Below are 20,048 nucleotides of genomic sequence, written 5' to 3'. Positions count from 1 at the left end.
CAGGACAGCCAAGCTCTACTGCAAACACCTCAAGAGAAGGTGGCACATTAACAAAGACCCAGCCAACAGAACCACCTACTAATCAGCAATCAACCTATACCATCGCCAACTATGTGAGACAAAAAAAGCAGTGGCATCACTCATTGAATTTACCCCCAACAACAGTAAGAGCTCTTCTGTATAGTCAAGGAATTTACCAAACCTGCAATGACAACAAGCTACATCTCTCCCTCTCAGGATGTATTTGACAGCGTCACAGATTTTTTTCCACCACAAAATCACCAACATTTACAGAAACTTCATCCCCCAATTCAAGCCCCAAGACTTTTTTAATGGTCATACCTCCACACTCAGGAGCATCCCAAGGCTAATGACCTGGAACCACCTCACCACTCAGAACACCATCACAACATCCATCAATTCAGAGGGCCCATCCAACCAATGCCCTCACCATATCTTCAGCATAGGAGCATCCAGGATCAGCCTCAAACGTATCAACCTACTCAATACCTCACTGGATTCTGCCACCTTCCCAGAAGACTAGAAGCATGCAGAAATCAGAATCCTTCAGCAGACCCCAACAGACGCATCTCCCTGCTTCTCCCTTTCCTGGCCAAAGTCATTGAAAAAGCCATCAACCAATAACTTGCCATCTACCTGGAAAACAATCACTTCCTAGATGACTCCCAATCCTGCTTCTCAGCAACCACAGCATCAAGACAGCCCTGATTGCGGCCACAGAAGACATCAGGACAGCCGCCTGTATCCTTCATGATCTCTCAGTAGCCTTCAACACCGTCTCCCTCTTCTCAACTTAGGTATCCAAGGAGCTGCCTCAGATGAATCGCTTCCTTCCACACCGACAGAACACAATTACCCCACTTTCAACCCTTCACCTCTGAGCCCAAAACAATCATCTGGGGAGTCCCTGAAGGTTCATTACTCAGCCCCAGTCTCTTCACCATCTACATGACCCCCCTAGTCAAAATAGTCAGATTCCACATATTCAACATTATATCCTATGCAGATGACATGCAACTCATCTTCTCCGAAAACTTCACCAGAATCAACTTTCATCAATGTATGACTATTGGCGCCTATTGAATGAGAAATAACTCTCTCAAGTTCAACACAGATAAGAGGGAAGTCTTGATCTTCGGCAGCAACAACTCCCCGGGGGATACCTCCTTTTGGCCCATAGAACTAGGGTCCACTCCAACCCCAGCTGAGCATGTCAGGAATCTCAGGATCATCCTGGAAAGGAAACTCACCATGAGGTGATAAGTCAATGTAGTATCATCCTTCTGCTTCTTCATCCTGCAAATGTTATGTAAGAGTGTCAAGTACCTTCTCCAACACACAGGACACAAGACCACCCTAGTCCTTGTCACCAGTTGACTGAATTACAGAAACACCCTTTACCTGGGAAATGAGGCCCACCTAGTTCAATGACTACAGACCATCCAGAACGCTGCAGAAAGATGCATCCTGGATCTCCCTTGTTGCATCTACAACACCCCCCACGTCAAAATCCTCCACTGGCTCCCAGCTCAAAAGAGATGCCAGTTCAATCTCCTCACCCACGTGTTCAAGGCCCTGCATAGCCACAGTCTTCTTAGCACCTCAGATTGCATAAATCCTCCAGACACCTCCAGTCTGCCTCCCTTGTGCTGGCCCATACACATGCAAACAATGCAGCAGAGCAGGTAGATACTCCTTCTACTTTGCAGCCAAAGCCTGGAACGGCCTTCCCCTGCTCTCAGGAGTTCCTCTACTCCACAGGAGCTCCATAGGATGCTGAAAACCTGGCTCTTTGACTGAGAACTTGCCAGCATCTGGATACCCTCACGGGTGGCAAATTGGGCTCTACAAGTTGCCGGATTGATTGATTGATAGGACAGATTTCATAGCAGCAGCTGTCAGCTCCTGCTGCTGAGTCTTCTCGACAGGCTCAGCTAGGCTGCATGAGATTTGTGGGTTAATGCTGATGTTTTTTGATGCAATAGTGCCTGCAAATGATCAACCAGGGTCAAATTTCACAGTTGTGGAGGGGACTACCTTTTGCTCCTTGTTGTAAACTTTTTAAGATGTTTGGTCACTGCAGTTCTAGCAGAAAATGTCAATGTACTCTGCGGCTAACAGGTGCTCTGGCCTAAGTCCCCCATCTTGGTCCATCACTAAGCTCTTCCCACTTATCATCTGAGGTTCTGATCCTAAGTAATATTCAACCCATAACTTTATGATCCATATCTTCACCACTTTTTAATATCCGTGAAAAGGAAGTTAAAGAGCAACTCTCAAAGTTTCTCAAAAACAGCACCATTTTTGAACCAGCTCAGTTAGACTTTCAACTCATACACACTACAGAAACTGCTGTTATCTCTTGGATGATTTACGGCACTGAGGGGACAGGGCACAAACTGTGGCTTTAGCCTTACTCAACCTTTTGGTGGCGTTCTACCCGTTTTGCCTTTTTTGTCTTTTTTTGCTTTGTGACCTTTTTTCAGGCTCTTGCCGGTTTCCCGGTCCCTGCTGCTGCATCCCCTGTGGCCCCACCCCTTGCGCCCCCATTTGCCACCTCCTCCCACCTCCCAGCTGCTCCTCCCTCCCACCTCCCCTTCTTAATGGTGGCTGTTGAGCGGCCGCTCCGCTGGCCAGCCAGTGGCAAGCCTGTCTGCACCCGTCCGTGCCTGGACTGATCCCACCGCCCGTCCCCCTGGTCCACACACCTCCCACATCCCCATATGCCTCTACTCCACCACAGAGCTCCACGCTCTCAACCCCGGCCAGCACACCGCCTGCACCCAGGCCGACCCCAGACACACCCACAGAGCTTTTGCATGTCACTCATGCCACTTCTTCTGCACTCAATCCAACAAACACCACAACAACACCAAACACCCCAACCACCTCAGCTGAACACCTGCTCCATCCACAAGCATGCCATCAAGCTTTGGGACCTACTCACAACAGCCTCTCCTGACATCACCTTCCTCACTGATACAAAATCACCCGAAGAGACTGTATCAACAAACCAGGAGGGGGAATCGCCATAATACACAGAAATTCCATCAGGATTTCCACCAACACCAACCACACCCTGGACGCCGCAGAGCACCTACAATTTCAAATACACATAAACGTCAACACCACCTTGAGAGGAACCCTCATCTACAGACCACTAGGCCCCGTCCCCTATTCTGTCATGCCATCACCGATGCTATCAGCTCCCACGCTCTCGCCTCCACGGACTACCTGCTCCTCGGCGACCTAAATTTCCACCTGGAGAGCACCAGCTACTGGAACTCCGTTACACTGCTGGAAAGCCTCGCAAACCTTGGCCTCAAGCAACTGATCACATCGCCCACCCACTCAGCCAGACACACGCTTGACGCCATATTCTCCTCCAGCAGCCAAATCGCCTTCACTCACACCACAGAACTCCATTGGACCGACCACCACTGTGTCCACTTTTCCTTCCAGAAGCCCACCACCAACAACATCCTATCCCTCACCGCAAGTGGAACAATATCTCCAAAGAACAACACCACCAGCTCAACCACCATCATCACAGAACTCACCAAACCCAAATCCTGCGCCATCGACCCTCCGCACTCGCAAGACCTCTGCAATTCCCTCTCCAGCTACTTCCACTGCAAGATCGCAGACATATATGAAGGCTTCATAACGCTGTCACCCACCATCACCACCACCGACACAGCCAACCCCACAGCACCCTGCCGCACCAACGTACTGAGCACCTGGACCCCCACCAACGATGAAGAAACCAGCAAAACCATGAGCTCCATCCACTCAGGCTCTCCAACAGACCCCAATGCCCACCACGTCTTCAACAAGGCCACCCAAATCGTCACTCCCCGGTCCTTCATCAACAGCTCCTTCAAGACCGCCACCTTCCCAGATATTTGGAAACACGCCGAAGTCTACGCCATGCTCAAAAAACTCAAAGCAGACCCCGAAGACCTCACAAACTACCGACCTATCTCTCTACTCCCCATCCCCGTGAAGGTCATAGAGAAGCTAGTCAACAAACAACTGGCCCGTGTCCTGGAGGACAACAACATACTCAACGTCTCCCAGTCTGGATTCCGCAAAAACCACAGCACCGAGACTGCCCTCATTACCTGTATGACGACATCAGGACCAGACTTGACAAGGGTGAAACCATTGCCCTCATCCTTCTCAACCTCTCCGCAGCTTTCAACACCGTATGTCACAAAACTCTTCGCACACGCCGGAATTCGCCACAAAGCCCTGGACCGGCTCACCTCCTTCCTCTCCGAAAGAACCCAAAGAGTTCACCTCCCTCCATTCCAGTCTAAAGCCACCAAGACAATAAGTGGTGTCCCCCAAGGATCCTCACTCAGCCCCGCCCTCTTCAATATCTACATGTCTCCGCTCACCAGCATCGCCCGCCCCCACAGCCTCAACATCATTTCCTACGCCGACGACACCCAGCTCATCCTCTCCCTCACGAGGAACCCCTCTACCACCAAGAACAACCTCCTCGCCGGACTCCTCGCCATTGCTAATTGGATGACAGCAAGCCACCTCAAACTGAACTCAGAAAAAACCAAGATCACCATCTTCAGACCCAACAAGACTGCATGGAACGACTCACAGTGGCCTGCCACCCTAGGACCAACCCAGACACCCACCACCCACGCACGCAATATCGGCTTCATACTAGACTAGACTCGTCTCCTTCCATGACTCAGCAAGTCAACGCCATATAATGCTCTTGCTTCAACACCCTCCACATGATACGCAAGACTTTCAAATGGATTCCAGAAGAACGGTCACCCAAGCCCTCGTCAGCAGCAGACTGAACCATGGTAACGCCCTCTACGTGGGGACCACAGCCAAGCTTCAGAGAAGCACATCTCCGCCCACCTCAGATCCCTACACCCCGTCATTAAAAGGATCGTCTTCAAAATCCTAATACATGCTCACAAATCCCTCCACGACACCGGACCGGCCTACTTCAATGAACAACTTAACTTCCATATCCTAAACCGCCAGCTCCGCTCCGCCGACCTTGCCCTCGCAACAGTCCCCTACATCCAACGTACCACCTCTGGCGGCAGATCCTTCTCCAGCCTCGCCGCCAAAACCTGGAACTCCCTCCCCACCAACCTACGCAAGACCCAGGACCTCCTAGCCTTCAGAAAGTGCCTCAAAACATGGCTCTTCGAGCAGTAGCACCCACCTCCCCCTTCCCCCCAGCGCCTTGAGACCCTACCGGGTGAATAGCGCGCTTAACAAATTATTGATTGATTGAGTTGACATCATTTTCCTCAAAGTTCTTTTTACTCAACTTTGCCAGATAGGTATTCAAGGTAAAACCTCATACTGGATAGCCTCACATCTCCATATTCAGACAATTTATTTACCTTAAGATAATTCATCATCTAGAAAACTAGCGTATGGAGTACCTCTGCGCTCCTCTTTGAGCCCTACACTCTTTTAGTATATAGGTTTATCCTTCAGTTTATTTTCTTCGTTCCTTTGGTCTGTCACAAAAAGGATCAAAGGGGGCTTTTTCCTTCAATGCGTCCTGAAGAATGCAGCACACAGAAGAAGAGTTAAAAATGAGGCAAAATAAAGTTATTTCTCCTTTTTACACCTCCCCCGGGGAGGCGTAGACTTTTGACACATTCCCAGGGTTACGAACATTTGGTAATCTGGGAAAGCATAAAAATCCATGGTTGTTGCATAAGAAAACCCACCTCAGTGCCCATGGCAGCCCTCTTTGATGCTGAGTAAGGCAACACAGTGACTTGCGCTACGTTGCCTTACTCCATATCTACAAGAACATGAAAAGCCATGCAAAGTGGCTTTGTGTGGCCTTGTGGATATGGACCTGCATCCTACGCCACCGGTGCATCAAACAGTGATGCACTGGCAGCGCAAGCCGCTTGTAAATGTGCCCCTAAGTTCTTATCCCTATTTCAAAGAGTTCAGAACTTATCTGTGAGTGACTAATATTTCCAAAATGTATTCATTTCAAAGCTCTTTGTCTAGCTCCAAGAGATTTCTACATCTCTGGTCCTCCTTACTTACATTGCATTTGCAGAACGCAGCACACATAGAAAAAGAAAAAAACGAGGAGGAATAAAAGTATTCCTCCTCGTTGCACCCTGATAACACCACCCTTTGGGGTGGGCGTTAGATTTTGGCACTGCCTCAGGTTTACGAAATTTCATAAATCTGAGGCAACGTCAAAATGCGACGAGTGTTGCTGTGGCATTCCCACAGCAACACCCATTGCACGTCCATTCCATGCACAGTGCTACGTGGGAAGAGGCCGTATTTACAAGTTGACGTTAAGTCATAAGAAGTGGCTTAACGCTACCTTGTAAATGTCACGAAAAGTGACGCTCCTGTGGCGCTAGGTGACTTTAAAAATGCCCCAAAAAGTTATTTGTTTCACGCTTAAGTTTTAAAGGCTTAAAAACTGACACTATCTAAGCATAGGAAAAATCAATTTTTTCTGTCTTTAAATGTAATTGTCTTTGTTTCTTGTATACTTCTTACTCATTGCTACTTTTCTGTTTCTAATGGTTTATGTAGTAAAACAAGTTTGCCATTGAATATGTATGTTAAGTTGTAGCAATTTCTAACGCAGTGGAAGCATTAAGGCTGCATTTAATTATGTTGGCTCTCAAATAAGAAGTATCACACACATTACTATGTAAAGTATAAAGTTATTATTAACCATTATTAAGGTACTAGTGAAATGTTTATTACCAATTATGCCTTGAAAGAGACTTTAGGTGAAGAACCAGCTTACATTGATTTTGAGAATGTATAAGAATGATATAGTGCTTCAGATTCTCTTTATACATTTATTCTGGTATTTTCCCGATACCCATTCTACTCTATTATGCATACCCACTTTCCCTTCCTCATGAGGTTTCAAAGAAGAAAGGTGATAGTTCCAGCAATCAAAATGGCAGGTGGAACTATTGCCCCTATGTGACAAAAGTGATTAGAATATGGTTACTTTTCCAGAAGTGTTGACTTGACTGCATAGGGAATGAAGTTCCCCAATACCTTTGTGGTCTTGTTGAAAAGCTCATCAATCTGCAAGCACTTCCAAACCAAAACGTTATAGCCTAAAGTAATATACACTATAGTGTGATTTTCACCCCAGTTTTCTGGTCTTGGAAGTGAGATCATTGAATGTAACGAATGGTGGAATCAAAGATTTTACAAGGGTTTCATGAACCCCAGAGATCAGTCCACAGGACTTTCTGGGCCCCTAAACTTCTGTGGCTAGATATTGTGCATGCTGCATTTTTAAATATATCCCTGAAGTAGTGGAGATTTGCATGTCAACCTGGCAATACCAACATTTTGTTGGACCTTAGTGCATGCAAGTATGTACTGTGGGCACTTGAGCACAGGAATGTGGTGGTCTGGCTTATCTCTAGGTGTGGTTAGCCTGATTTACAATACTTTTGAGTTGTCGTCCACTCTGCTCTCGTGTGGGTCCTCCTAACTACCGCTGCAGCATTCCCTTTTTGTGCCAGTGACTTTCTTTGCGTTGTGAGGTACTTAGGGCCAGATGTAGGTAAGTATAGTTTTGCGACTTGCAATTTGCGAGTCATAGCGACTCGCAAATTGCAACTCGCAAAACCAAATGCAGAAATGTGTCTCAGACACCTTCTGCGACTCGCTATGGGGTCGCAAAGACCCACCTCATGAATATTAATGAGGTGGGTCGCAATTTGCATAGCGAGTCTGGGCACTCACGGGGATGGTGGCCTGCTGGAGACAGCAGACCACCATGTCCGTGACTGCTTTTAAATAAAGGAAAACGAGCTGCACTTAGAAAAAAAACCGAAAAAAAAATTTCGGATTTTTTCAGGACAGGTAGTGGTAATATTTTTATGTCCAGTCACAAAGGGGAAGGGATCCCATGGGGACCCCTTCCCGTTTGCGACTGGGTTACCATCCACTCCAAGTGGATGGTAACTGCGATTCCATTTGCGACCGCTTTCGGGGTCGCAAATGGAATTGCATAGCATTGCGAGTCGCAAATAGGAAGGGAACACCCCTTCCTATTTGCAAGTCGGAAATGCATTTTGCGAGTCGGATCCGACTCTCATAATGCATTTCTGCATTCCGGTGAGGCTTTTGTGACTCGCAAACGGCGTTTTTCGCCATTTGCGAGTCGCAAACGCTTTGCTACATCTGGCCCTTAGTTCCCTTTATGTCTGTATGGCTTAGATCAATAGTGGACATTTCTATGGTACCACATGGCAGGGGATATTTGGCAGCCATATTTTTCTGCTGACATTCTGCATACCTTTGCCACTTTTTATGTCAGTTTGTTTCTTCTGAGCTGCTGGATTCCCCCTTCTCAGAAGACTTTCCCTTTGAAATGTACTCTTGGTCATTCTCAGCTTTAAATAAGGCTCAGTGCCTTGCCAGGAATGATAGTGATTATTTTGTCTTTGCCATTTTCCATAAATTGTCTTTTGTCAAGGAGATACTTAGGCCCGTATTTATACTCCGTTTGCGCCGAATTAGCGTCGTTTTTTTCGACGCAAATTCGGCGCAAAACTAACGCCATATTTATACTTTGGCGTTAGACGCGTCTAGCGCCAAAGTATGGGCAAATAGCGTCATTTTTTTGCGTGAACGCCTTCCTTGCGTTAATGAGATGCAAGGTAGGCGTTCCCGTCTAAAAAAATGACGGCGACGCAAATGCGTCGTATTTATACTCCCGGGCAAAAATCACGCCCGGGAGGTGGCGGGTCAAAAAACCCCGCATTTGCGCCACTATTTAACGCCTGGGTCAGGGTAGGCGTTAAGGGGCCTGTGTGCTCAAAATGAGCCCACAGGTGCCCTCCCCTGCCCCCAGGGACCCCCCCTGCCACCCCTGCCCACCCCAGGAGGACACCCAAGGATGGAGGGACCCACCCCAGGGACATTCAGGTAAGTTCAGGTAAGTATAATTTTTTATATTTTTTATTTTTTTTTGGGTGGCATAGGGGGGCCTTATTTGTGCCCCCCTACATGCCACTATGCCCAATGACCATGCCCAGGGGACATAAGTCCCCTGGGCATGGCCATTGGGCAAGGGGGCATGACTCCTGTCTTTACTAAGACAGGAGTCATTTAAATGGCGTCTGGGCGTCGAAAATAATGGCGCAAATCGGGTTGAGGCGATTTTTTTGCCTCAACCTGACTTGCCCCATTTTAAGATGCCCTAACGCCATTTTCCCCCTACGCCGGCGCTGCCTCGTCTACGTGGTTTTTTTCCACGCACACCAGGCAGCGCCGGTCTGCTAGCGCCGGCTAACGCCATTCCATAAATACGGCGCCCGCATGGCGCTTCATAATGGCGTTAGACGGCGCTAAATTTTTTGACGCTAAACTGCGTTAGCGCAGTTTAGCGTCAAAAAGTATAAATATGGGCCTTAATTCTACCACATTTTTTGCACTGGCTCCAGAAGGGAATCACCATTACTTCGGGCAAGCAAAGTCTAGGCATTTGGAACACCCGCAATGGCCGGATTTTGAAATGATCTAAAAGTAGCATTTACTATTCTGCTTTCTTGGTAGGTACTTTTGTTCTCCACTACGTTTGGTCTCCGATACAGAGAATACAGCAGAAAAGAATTACAACAGATTTGACAAACGTTTAGAACTTTACACAGACAGCATGCTTTTTTTTTTACTTAGTGTAAGTCTGAGCTCTTCAAACTGAGGGACACCGGGCTCTGACTAAGAGAAGCATCATTCCACTAAAAGTATTTTGGCTTCAGTTGAAGAAAATATGCATGGGTAAATCACTTTGTAATGGGCCATCACTAACATCTTTTGTCATGTATATAGTGGCAGGGAGTAGGTGTCAGGGGAGAAGGGACTCCAAATATTCCTCAAACTTCTCCCCCCACCATTACTGACAATCAAACTGTGGATACATTTACAAATTAGTAAGGCCTGGCAGATCAGAGTAGAAAGTTTGACAATCAAGTTTTTGATTACACTTTTAAAAGGGATAAGATAATTGAACTGTGATGTTTAAACATGTTTAGGCATATTTAAACATTGGCAATTAAATAAAATAATTGTGAACAAATCTGGGGGAGAGGGCACTGGTGTTTTGTTTTTTACTTTAGGGGTGACATGTTAGAAATGGGGTCTCTAGTTGGCAGAGGTATTCACCTTTGTCCAAATAGGGACTACAATCCTATTCAGGGTAAGTCACACAAAATCCAAATTATCCTGTGCCCACCCTCTGGTAACTTGGCACTGAGCAGTCAGGCTTAACTTACAAGGCAATGTGTAAGGTATTTGTGCAATAAACCACACAGTAACACAGTGAAAACACAACAAAAATACACCACACAGGTTTAAAAAATATAAGATATTTATCTGGGTAAATTAAGGTAAAAACAATAAAGATTCAATAAGCACGAGTTGAAACACCACTTTTGCAATGATAAGACGGGTCTTAAGACTTAAAAATCAACAATTGTCTCTTGTGTGCACAAAGTACCTGGTTTGCATCAAAATTACCATGCACAAAGACCTCAGACGATGAGATGCTGGGAGAAATAAGGTGTGCATCAGATTTCTTTCCATGTTGCAAGGGGCTTTGCATCGATTTCCGACACACAGTCTTGGATACTCACTGCGATGCTGGGTTCTTTTGACGCCCAAGGACAGTGCAAGGAAAAATCCTGGGCATACTGGAAAAAATCACAGGTGTTGAGTCAATCAGGTAGGTGATGCGTCAAACTTTCTGTTGCACGGAAGGCGCTGCATTGATTCTCCATTTAAGAAGTTGGGCTGCATCGTTCCGGCTTGGATGTGCATTGTTCCAGTAGGGCCGTGTGTCGAATTTCCACTCGCATCGCAGGCACTGCATCGAATTTCTGCTCTTCGCTTGGGAAGTTGGGCTGCATCATTCTGGTTTGGCTGTGTGGTGATTTCTTTGTCACAAGACAAGCTGTTCATCACTTCCAGCAGGCTGTGCATCGATTTTTAGCACCCAAGGAGTTTCCTTGAAGAGATGAAGTCTTTTTGGTCTTGAGACCTCAGAAAACAGGAGGCAAGCTCAATCCAAGCCCTTGGAGAGCACCCATCAACAAAGTCAGAGGCCAGCAAAGCAGCAGGGCAACAGCAAAGGCAGCAGTTCTTCACAGCAAAGCAGTCCAGGTGAGTCCTTTGGGCAGCCAGGCAGTTCAGGTTGCAGGATCTGGTCTAGAAGGGTCTGATTTGGTGGGGTCAGGGACACAGTTTATATACCCAAAAATGCCTTCGAAGTGGGGAAGACTTCAAAGAGTGGTTATGAATTGCACAAGGTCTCTTTTCAGTACAGGTCTGTCTGCCAGGATCCCAGTGGGGGTTAGGCAGTCCATTGTGTGACGGCAGGACACTAGCCTTTGAAATGTAAGTGTCAGGCCTTCCACCCTTCCAGCCCAGGAAGACCCATTCAATATGCAGATGAGTGCAGGTGTGACTGAGTATCCTGTGTTTGTGGTTGTCTGGGTGAAATGCACAAGGGAGCTGTCAACCAGCCAAGCCCAGATGTGGATTGGAGACAGGCTGTAAGGCACAGATGGACTTTTAGTGCAGTGAAATGCTCACTTTGTGAAAATGGCATTTCTAAAATAGTAATATGAAATCCACTTCACCAGTAAGCAGGATTACCATTCTGGCCATACTAAATATGACCTGGTTACCCCTTTCAGATCAGAATCTACCACTCACACAGTATATGAGGGTAGCCCTAATATTATCCTATGAAAGGAGCAGGCTGTACAGTAGTGGAAAACAAATTTAGAAGCTTTTCACTACCAGGACATATAAAATACACATATACATGTCCTGCCTTTACCTACATAGCACTCTGCCCTATGGGCTACCCAGGGCCTACCTTAGTGGTGACTTATATAAGAAAAAGGGGAGTTCAAGGCTTGGCAAGTACTTTTGGAAGTGCCAAGTCGAAGTGGCAGTTGAACTGCACGCGCAGGCCTTGCAATGGCTGGCCTGAGACATGGTTAAGGGGCTACTTATGTGGGTGGCACAGCCAGTGCTGCAGGCCCATTAGTAGCATTCAATCTACAGACCCTGGGAACATGTAGTGCACTTTACTAGTGTCTTACAAGTAGATCAAGTGTGCCAATTAGGTTACCATGTCAAGGGAGGGAGCATGTGCACTTTAGCACTGATTAGCGGTGGGAAAATGCGCGGAGTCCTAAAACCAGCATAAACAATGTCAGAAAAGTGGAGGGAGGCAGGCAAGAAGTTGGGGGATGACCACCCTAAGGCTGTCAGGGCTAACAAGCAGCTTTAAAAACTTTGAAGACCACTGATGTGAATCCATTCAGCCCTTTTCTAGAAATTAGCATTAACAACGTGATAGGGTAGACATGAGGTGTTAATGCTGGCAAACTGTAGAGATATCCAGACTGCTGGAGCCCAGATATGCTCTGATGAAAGTGGATGGTTGGATCCTAATTGGCTGGACACAACACAGAGAGTATGTTTCGGCAGCCATTCTAGAGTCAGGGGTTTGGTATACTAGTCCAGACAAAAAGACGCAAGGGGTCTGGGTAGGCTCACCCTGACCTCAAGGGGTCCCATATGGCCCTGGAGGCTGCTGAATCACTGTAATATCAAATGAGTCAGAGCTGCCACATTGTGTCTCCTCTTTGGGGGCAAACAATTCAGTTTATACATTGTATTTTTGTGCAAATGATACCCATGTTAGCAAAGTACCTTTATTTTCACGTGTATGGTAGCAATTTCAGCCTAAATGTAATTAATGCCAGTGGCTCACTATGTCATGCCAGAATTCTTGTGTTTCCAGATACATAGTCAACATTTTTCAGCAGAATAAAGTTAACGCCCCCTATAAACTGGAAGATTTATAATTTCATTTTGGGGACCGTTTTTTCCTGCCCACGTCGCTAATGCCTCGCATAACAAACATGTGCAGAAAAAATCTCCATTGAACGGTCTCTCCCAAATTGGGCAAACGTTCCAATGCCCATCACATGACAGTCCTGAGGAAGATATGCCGACAGTAATGGCTCAAATGCCAATTATTAGCTATTGGATATCTTGTATCATGCATTCGTATAGTTGCTTTGTGACCACACTTGCAATGCGTTTATTGGTGTCGGAGTGATCAGTAGTAATCTACAATGAGCTGGCACCACGGGATATGGATAATGTTCCCCAATGAACTGAACACCAATGGCATCAAATGTTTAGTCAGTATCTCCCTGGCTAGGGATACACTTCTGTAACTTTCGTAATGATTAGATGTATAGATAAGAAAGATACAAATCTACACAGAAAAGTGCATGATTAATTGTATTGTGTTGAGTTGCAAACTAAACCAAAGCAGTAACTGTTTCAGCACCCACAGGGGAGCTAATCGATATCATGGAAAGCCATGTTCTTTAGTTGTCAAACAATATTTGTTAGATTGAAAAGGACAGTGGTACATTAAGGACGCCGAAGACTGGCACACTCTTTTATCTCACGTTACAATTTTAATGGTTTGTATTGTTTGAGGATTGACAACAGATTTTATATCCGCGCTGTCGGTATACAAGCAAATAAACAAGGATTGAATGCCACCAGTCAGCCATTATATTAAATTTACTTTTGGATGAAAGCTATGCGTTCCACTGCATTGTATTGAGGAAAACAGGTATCTCAAAACAGATGTTCTTCTTTAATTCTATACACTGACACTGAATACACGGCTGGAATAACGATAACATGATAAAACATAATACACTAACAGTGATACAATATTCAAAGATTAACAATAATATCAGTAATTATAAAAATGAAATTAACACTAATAGGGATTAGTAGCAAGCATTTTACAACTTCTGCTACTACTACTAATTTTTCTGCTACTAATCTGCTGCTGCTACTCCTACTAATTCTACTAAGAAATAATAACACCATAAGCAAGAATAACACAAATAAAATTGTCAAAATACTTATTTATAAAGGCCTGCCAAATCTACACCATTACATAATAGATATAAACCAGTACAAATATTGTAACTGGTATTAGTTTATGTAAAAATCTTATACATCTAATAAACAGACAATACGTTTACAAAATAAACCTCACCTTTTTTAATGCAAGAGGATGTGACCATTGACCTTGTAATATCTTTCACTCAAACACTGTGAGAAAGTAGCCTCTTTCTAGCCTTATTATCTCCACTTTTGGCCTGTTTGTGAGTATATGTCAGGGTGTTTTCACTGTCTCACTGGGATCCTGCTAGCCAGGGCCCAGTGCTCATAGTGAAAACCCTATGTTTTCAGTATGTTTGTTATGTGTCACTGGGACCCTGCTAGCCAGGACCCCAGTGCTCATAAGTTTGTGGCCTATATGTATGTGTTCCCTGTGTGATGCCTGTCTCACTGAGGCTCTGCTAACCAGAACCTCAGTGGTTATGCTCTCTCTGCTTTCCAAATTGTCACTAACAGGCTAGTGACCAATTTCACCAATTCACATTGGCATACTGGAACACCCTTATAAATCCCTAGTATATGGTACTGAGGTACCCAGGGTATTTGGGGTTCCAGGAGATCCCTATGGGCTGCAGCATTTCTTTTGCCACCCATAGGGAGCTCTGACAATTCTTACACAGGCCTGCCACTGCAGCCTGAGTGAAATAACGTCCACGTTATTTCACAGCCATTTACCACTGCACTTAAGTAACTTATAAGTCACCTATATGTCTAACCTTCACCTGGTGAAGGTTGGGTGCAAAGTTACTTAGTGTGTGGGCACCCTGGCACTAGCCAAGGTGCCCCCACATCGTTCAGGACAAATTTCCCGGACTTTGTGAGTGCGGGGACACCATTTCACGTGTGCACTATAGATAGGTCACTACCTATGTATAGCATCACAACGGTAACTCCGAACATGGCCATGTAACATGTCCAAGATCATGGAATTGTCACCCCAATGCCATTGTGGCATTGGGGAGACAATTCCATGATCCCCGAGTCTCTAGCACAGACCCGGGTACTGCCAAACTGCCTTTCCCGGGGTTTCACTGCAGCTGCTGCTGCTGCCAACCCCTCAGACAGGTTTCTGCCCTCCTGGGGTCCAGCCAGGCCTGGCCCAGGAAGGCAGAACAAAGGACTTCCTCAGAGAGAGGGTGTTACACCCTCTCCCTTTGGAAAAAGGTGTCAGGGCTGGGGAGTAGTAGCCGCCCCCAGCCTCTGGAAATGCTTTGATGGGCACAGATGGTGCCCATCTCTGCATAAGCCAGTCTACACCGGTTCAGGGAACCCCCAGCCCTGCTCTGGCGCGAAACTGGACAAAGGAAACGGAAGTGACCACTCCCCTGACCTGCACCTCCCAGGGGAGGTGCCCAGAGCTCCTCCAGCGTGCCCCAGACCTCTGCCATCTTGGATTCAGAGGTGTGCTGGCACACTGGACTGCTCTGAGTGGCCAGGGCCAGCAGGTGACATCAGAGACTCCTTCTGATAGGCTCTTACCTGTGTTACTAGCCTATCCTCCTTCCTAGGTAGCCAAACCTCCTTTTCTGGCTATTTAGGGTCTCTGCTTTGGGGAATTCTTCAGATACCGAATGCAAGAGCTCACCAGAGATCCTCTGCACTTCTCTCTTCGCCTTCTGCCAAAGGATCGACCGCTGACTGCTCAGGACGCCTGCAAAACCGCAACAAAGTAGCAAAGACGACTACTGCAACCTTGTATCGCTTCATCCTGCCGGCTTTCTCGCCTGTTTCCTGGTGGTGCATGCTCTGGGGGTAGCCTGCCTCCTTTTTGCACCAGGAGCTCTGAAGAAATCCCCTGTGGGTCGACGGAATCTTGCCCCTGCAACCGCAGGCAACAAAAGACTGCATCACCGGTCCTCTGGGTCCCCTCTCAGCACGACGAGCGTGGTCCCTCCAACTCAGCAACTCTGTCCAAGTGACTCCCACAGTCCAGTGACTCTTCAGTCCAAGTTTGGTGGAGGTAAGTCCTTGCCTCCCCACGCTAGACTGCATTGCTGGGTACCGCGTGATTTGCAGCTGCTCCGGCTCCTGTGCACTCTTCCAGGATTTCCTTCATGCACAGCCAAGCCTGGATCCCCGACACTCTAACCTGCAGTGCACAACCTTCTGAGTTGTCCTCCGGCGTCATGGGACTCCCTTTTCTGACTTCGGGTGGACTCCAGTTCACTCCTCTTCTAAGTGCGTGTTCTGGTACTTCTGCGGGTGCTGCCTGCTTCTTTGAGGGCTCCCTGACTTGCTGGGCGCCCCTTCTGTCTCCTCATCCAAGTGGCGACATCCTGGTCCCTCTTGGGCCACAGCAGCATTCAAAAACCCTAACCATGACCCTTGCAGCTAGCAAGGCTTGTTTGCAGTCTTTCTGCATGGGAACACCTCTGCAAGCTTCTTCACGACGTGTGACATCCATCCTCCAAAGGGAAAGTTCCTAGTCCTCTTCGTTCTTGCAGAAACCAAAGCTTCTTCCATCTGGTGGCAGCTTCTTTGCACCCTCAGCTGGCATTTCCTGGGCATCTGCCCACTCTCGACATTGTCGCGACTTTTGGACTTGGTCCCCTTGTTTCACAGGTACTCAGGTCCAGAAATCCACTGTTGTTGCTTTGCTGGTATTGGTCTTCCTTACAGAAACCCCCTATCACGACTTCTGTGCTCTCTGGGGGTTATAGGTGCACTTTACACCTACTTTTCAGGGTCTTGGGGTGGGCTAATTTTCTAACCCTCACTGTTTTCTTACAGTACGAGTGACCCTCTACAAGCTCACATAGGTTTGGGGTCCATTTGTGGTTCGCATTCTACTTTTGGAGTATATGGTTTGTGTTGCCCCTATACCTATGTGCTCCTACTGCAATCTATTGTAACTTTACACTGCTTGCATTACTTCCTTTTGCTATTACTGCATATTTTTGGTATTGTGTACATATATCTTGTGTATATTTGGCATCCTCATACTGAGGGTACTCACTGAGATACTTTTGTCATATTGTCATAAAAATAAAGTACCTTTATTTTTAGTATATCTGTGTATTGTGTTTTCTTATGATATTGTGCATATGACACCAGTGGTATAGTAGGAGCTTTGCATGTCTCCTAGTTCAGCCTAAGCTGCTCTGCTATGGCAACCTTCTATCAGCCTAAGCTGCTAGAAACACCTCTTCTACACTAATAAGGGATAACTGGACCTGGTACAGGGTGTAAGTACCCCTTGGTACCAACTACAAGCCTTTCCAGCCTCCTACAAACACCCACACGAATTGAGATGCTAATTCAGTTAGATGGAACTCCTTTCAATTCAGTCAGATTCAAAGTTGTGTTTCTTGAATTATGATATTTTGGAATGTCAGCTAAGTTGTAAAACCTTGAATTCTAGGCACCCGTAGCACATGATGCTCTGGCAATATTAGGACAATATGTTCCTGCGTCTAGGATTCTTCTGGAACTTTTTTGCACCTTTGGTAACTTGATAGCATATATTTCTGCCATGCACTCATATAAATCTCTGTCTGGGTCTAATAGAAAGGTCATTCTCCTATTGGGAAAACATATCGAAATCTTTCTCTTCTGTCATGTATGTTCTGTCAAATTTTCCGTTTTTTCTTACAGCTATGCTTTTTCTCAGTTTTGTTTTTGTGTTGCCAAAATGTCACCCTGGTGTCAATTGACGGCCAGTTAGTATTTGGATACTACAAGGAAATCATCACTCAACATTTCTGTGCATTATCCTTGGCATTTTGTCAGGGAAATGCAATAACGTCCGTGTAGTGTATTTATTTTTGATGGACATATGGCTCAGGGAAGCATAAAGGGCACCAATAATGATTTAGTTTCCTCAATTTGGACTTTCTTGTTAGAAGGTTAATGATGTCAGTGATATGGGTGTAGATCATGCCTGTGTTACATACTGTCAGATCCTCCCTAGCCCCGGGGAATGCAGAAGAACATGCCACACATGGAGCTTGTTGCTAAAACTCTTATTCATCAGCGCACAACATTCAACTAACTTCTCATTATCCCATAACCATTATGAACCACACCTTCTGACCTCCTAAAATGATCATGTAACATTTTCACTGTGTCCGCCCAGGGCTGTGGGGCCCAAGTGCTCTCAGTCCTAAGATGCTACATCTCCCCTTGTTAAAATAAAAGACATAAACGACACCAGCATTGCATTTCTTTAATCAGCCATCTAGGTGCTTTCACAGTTCAACCACACCCCCTGACTGAGGTAGTTGAGCTGTACCTGGGTTGGGCCCGAGGGTACAGGGTCTGATGTCTGATCTGGGCTTTCAAGTGGAGAAGCCTCACCTGGGGCTACAGGGACCGATGATCACCAAGGATATGTCTGAAATCTGATGACTCCCTTGTGATGAATTTGCTGGGACGCCACACCATAATCATGTGTCCCTTGCACTTCACAACTTGCAATGGCTCAACATCAAACTGATGATCTGTCTTTTGCTTCCCTTTTTGCACGATTAGAACCCAGTCACCGTCATTGAAGGTAATCTTCTGAGTTTGACGATGTTGAGCAACACATGTAATCATCTGATTTTTCTGAGCAGTCTCAAAAGCACAAACCTCGTCATCATTCAAGGTTCGTTCAGAGTTCAACTGTGGTAATTTGCTTCTGATAGCTCTCCTGAACATCACAGTTGCAGAGATCTCACCAGTGGTAGAGTGAGGGGTCTACTGAGAGGAACACAGTGCTTGACATAATGCCTTACTCAGCTCAATTCGTTCTAAATTCCTTCCTATCTATGCATGTTGGACTTCTCGTTTCAGGGTGCACATAATTCGTTTAAGTTATCTATTATTCAGCTCAAATGTACACCTTTGCGGCATGAGGCCCCAAAGTAGTACATTTTTAATGCTTGACATTGAATCTAGCTAGAAATTTCTTAAACTTCATGCTGTTGAATGGTGGACCATAGCCAGACTTGAAAGTGTCTGATATGCCCCACACTGCAAATATATTGTGCAGCCACTCAATGACATAATCGTGAGTTGTTGATGACAGAGGAAAATGGTAGTGCTCTCAAAGACCAACATGAGATGGTGTTCATTTGTTGTGGCCCAAAGAGGTCTATGGCCACTCTTTCCCTGCATGTTCAGGAAGATCAGACATGGTTAGTGGATGCTGGGTCACCTTAGGAGACAGGCAATTGCATAAATGACACTCCTTTAACTCCCTCTCAACACTCTCATCCAAGCGAGGCAACCACACTCAATATCTCAGGGCCCTTTGGTTGCCACAATGCCACAAAGTCTTTCGGGAGTGAGGTCAATAACTTGTCTCAGACTCTTGGGTATGACAATTTAGGAGCCTCTTAGTACAATGCCTTCATTAGTGATAGACAGTTCATCTTGTACATTTCAATACTTCTGAAACTCAAACTCGTCATTTAGAGGTCGAACACTTTGGGGGTCATTCCACCCCTGGCGGTCGGTGTTAAAGCGGCGGTCAAACCGCCAACAGGCTGGCGGTAAAAAAAATGCAATTCCGACCCTGGCGGAAACTGCCACTTTAACACACCGCCCACCACGGCGGGACAAACAAACAGCGAGGCGGTCACCGCCAACAGACAGGCGGGAGACAATGTACCGCCCACCCTATCACAGCCCACCAATCCGCCACCTTTTCCGGGGCGGTAGCCCCGCCGATAAAAACACGGCGGAAACAGACATTTCAAACGGAAAACGCTCACCTCCATACACCCCACGAGGAATCTGGACAGCATGGAACCCGAACTCCACATCCTACCAGCCATTGTCTTCCTGCTCCTCTACCAGGAGCACGAACGCCGACGCAGAAGACAACGGTGAGTACTGCACCTACGACACAGGGGAGGGGGGAGGAGAAAATATTACGGGCACACACATACGCGATACACCCACCCCCACCCTCACCCACTACAGCACACACATCAATGCATAGAAATACATCACAGTTACCCCCCCAAACCCCCCAGAGGAATGCAAAGGCAAAAGGAAATGATTATAAATAT

Source organism: Pleurodeles waltl, chromosome 1_2 (genome assembly GCF_031143425.1).
Source record: "Pleurodeles waltl isolate 20211129_DDA chromosome 1_2, aPleWal1.hap1.20221129, whole genome shotgun sequence".
In the NCBI taxonomy this organism is placed as follows: domain Eukaryota; kingdom Metazoa; phylum Chordata; class Amphibia; order Caudata; family Salamandridae; genus Pleurodeles; species Pleurodeles waltl.
Note: the sequence above shows the minus strand (reverse complement) of the source record.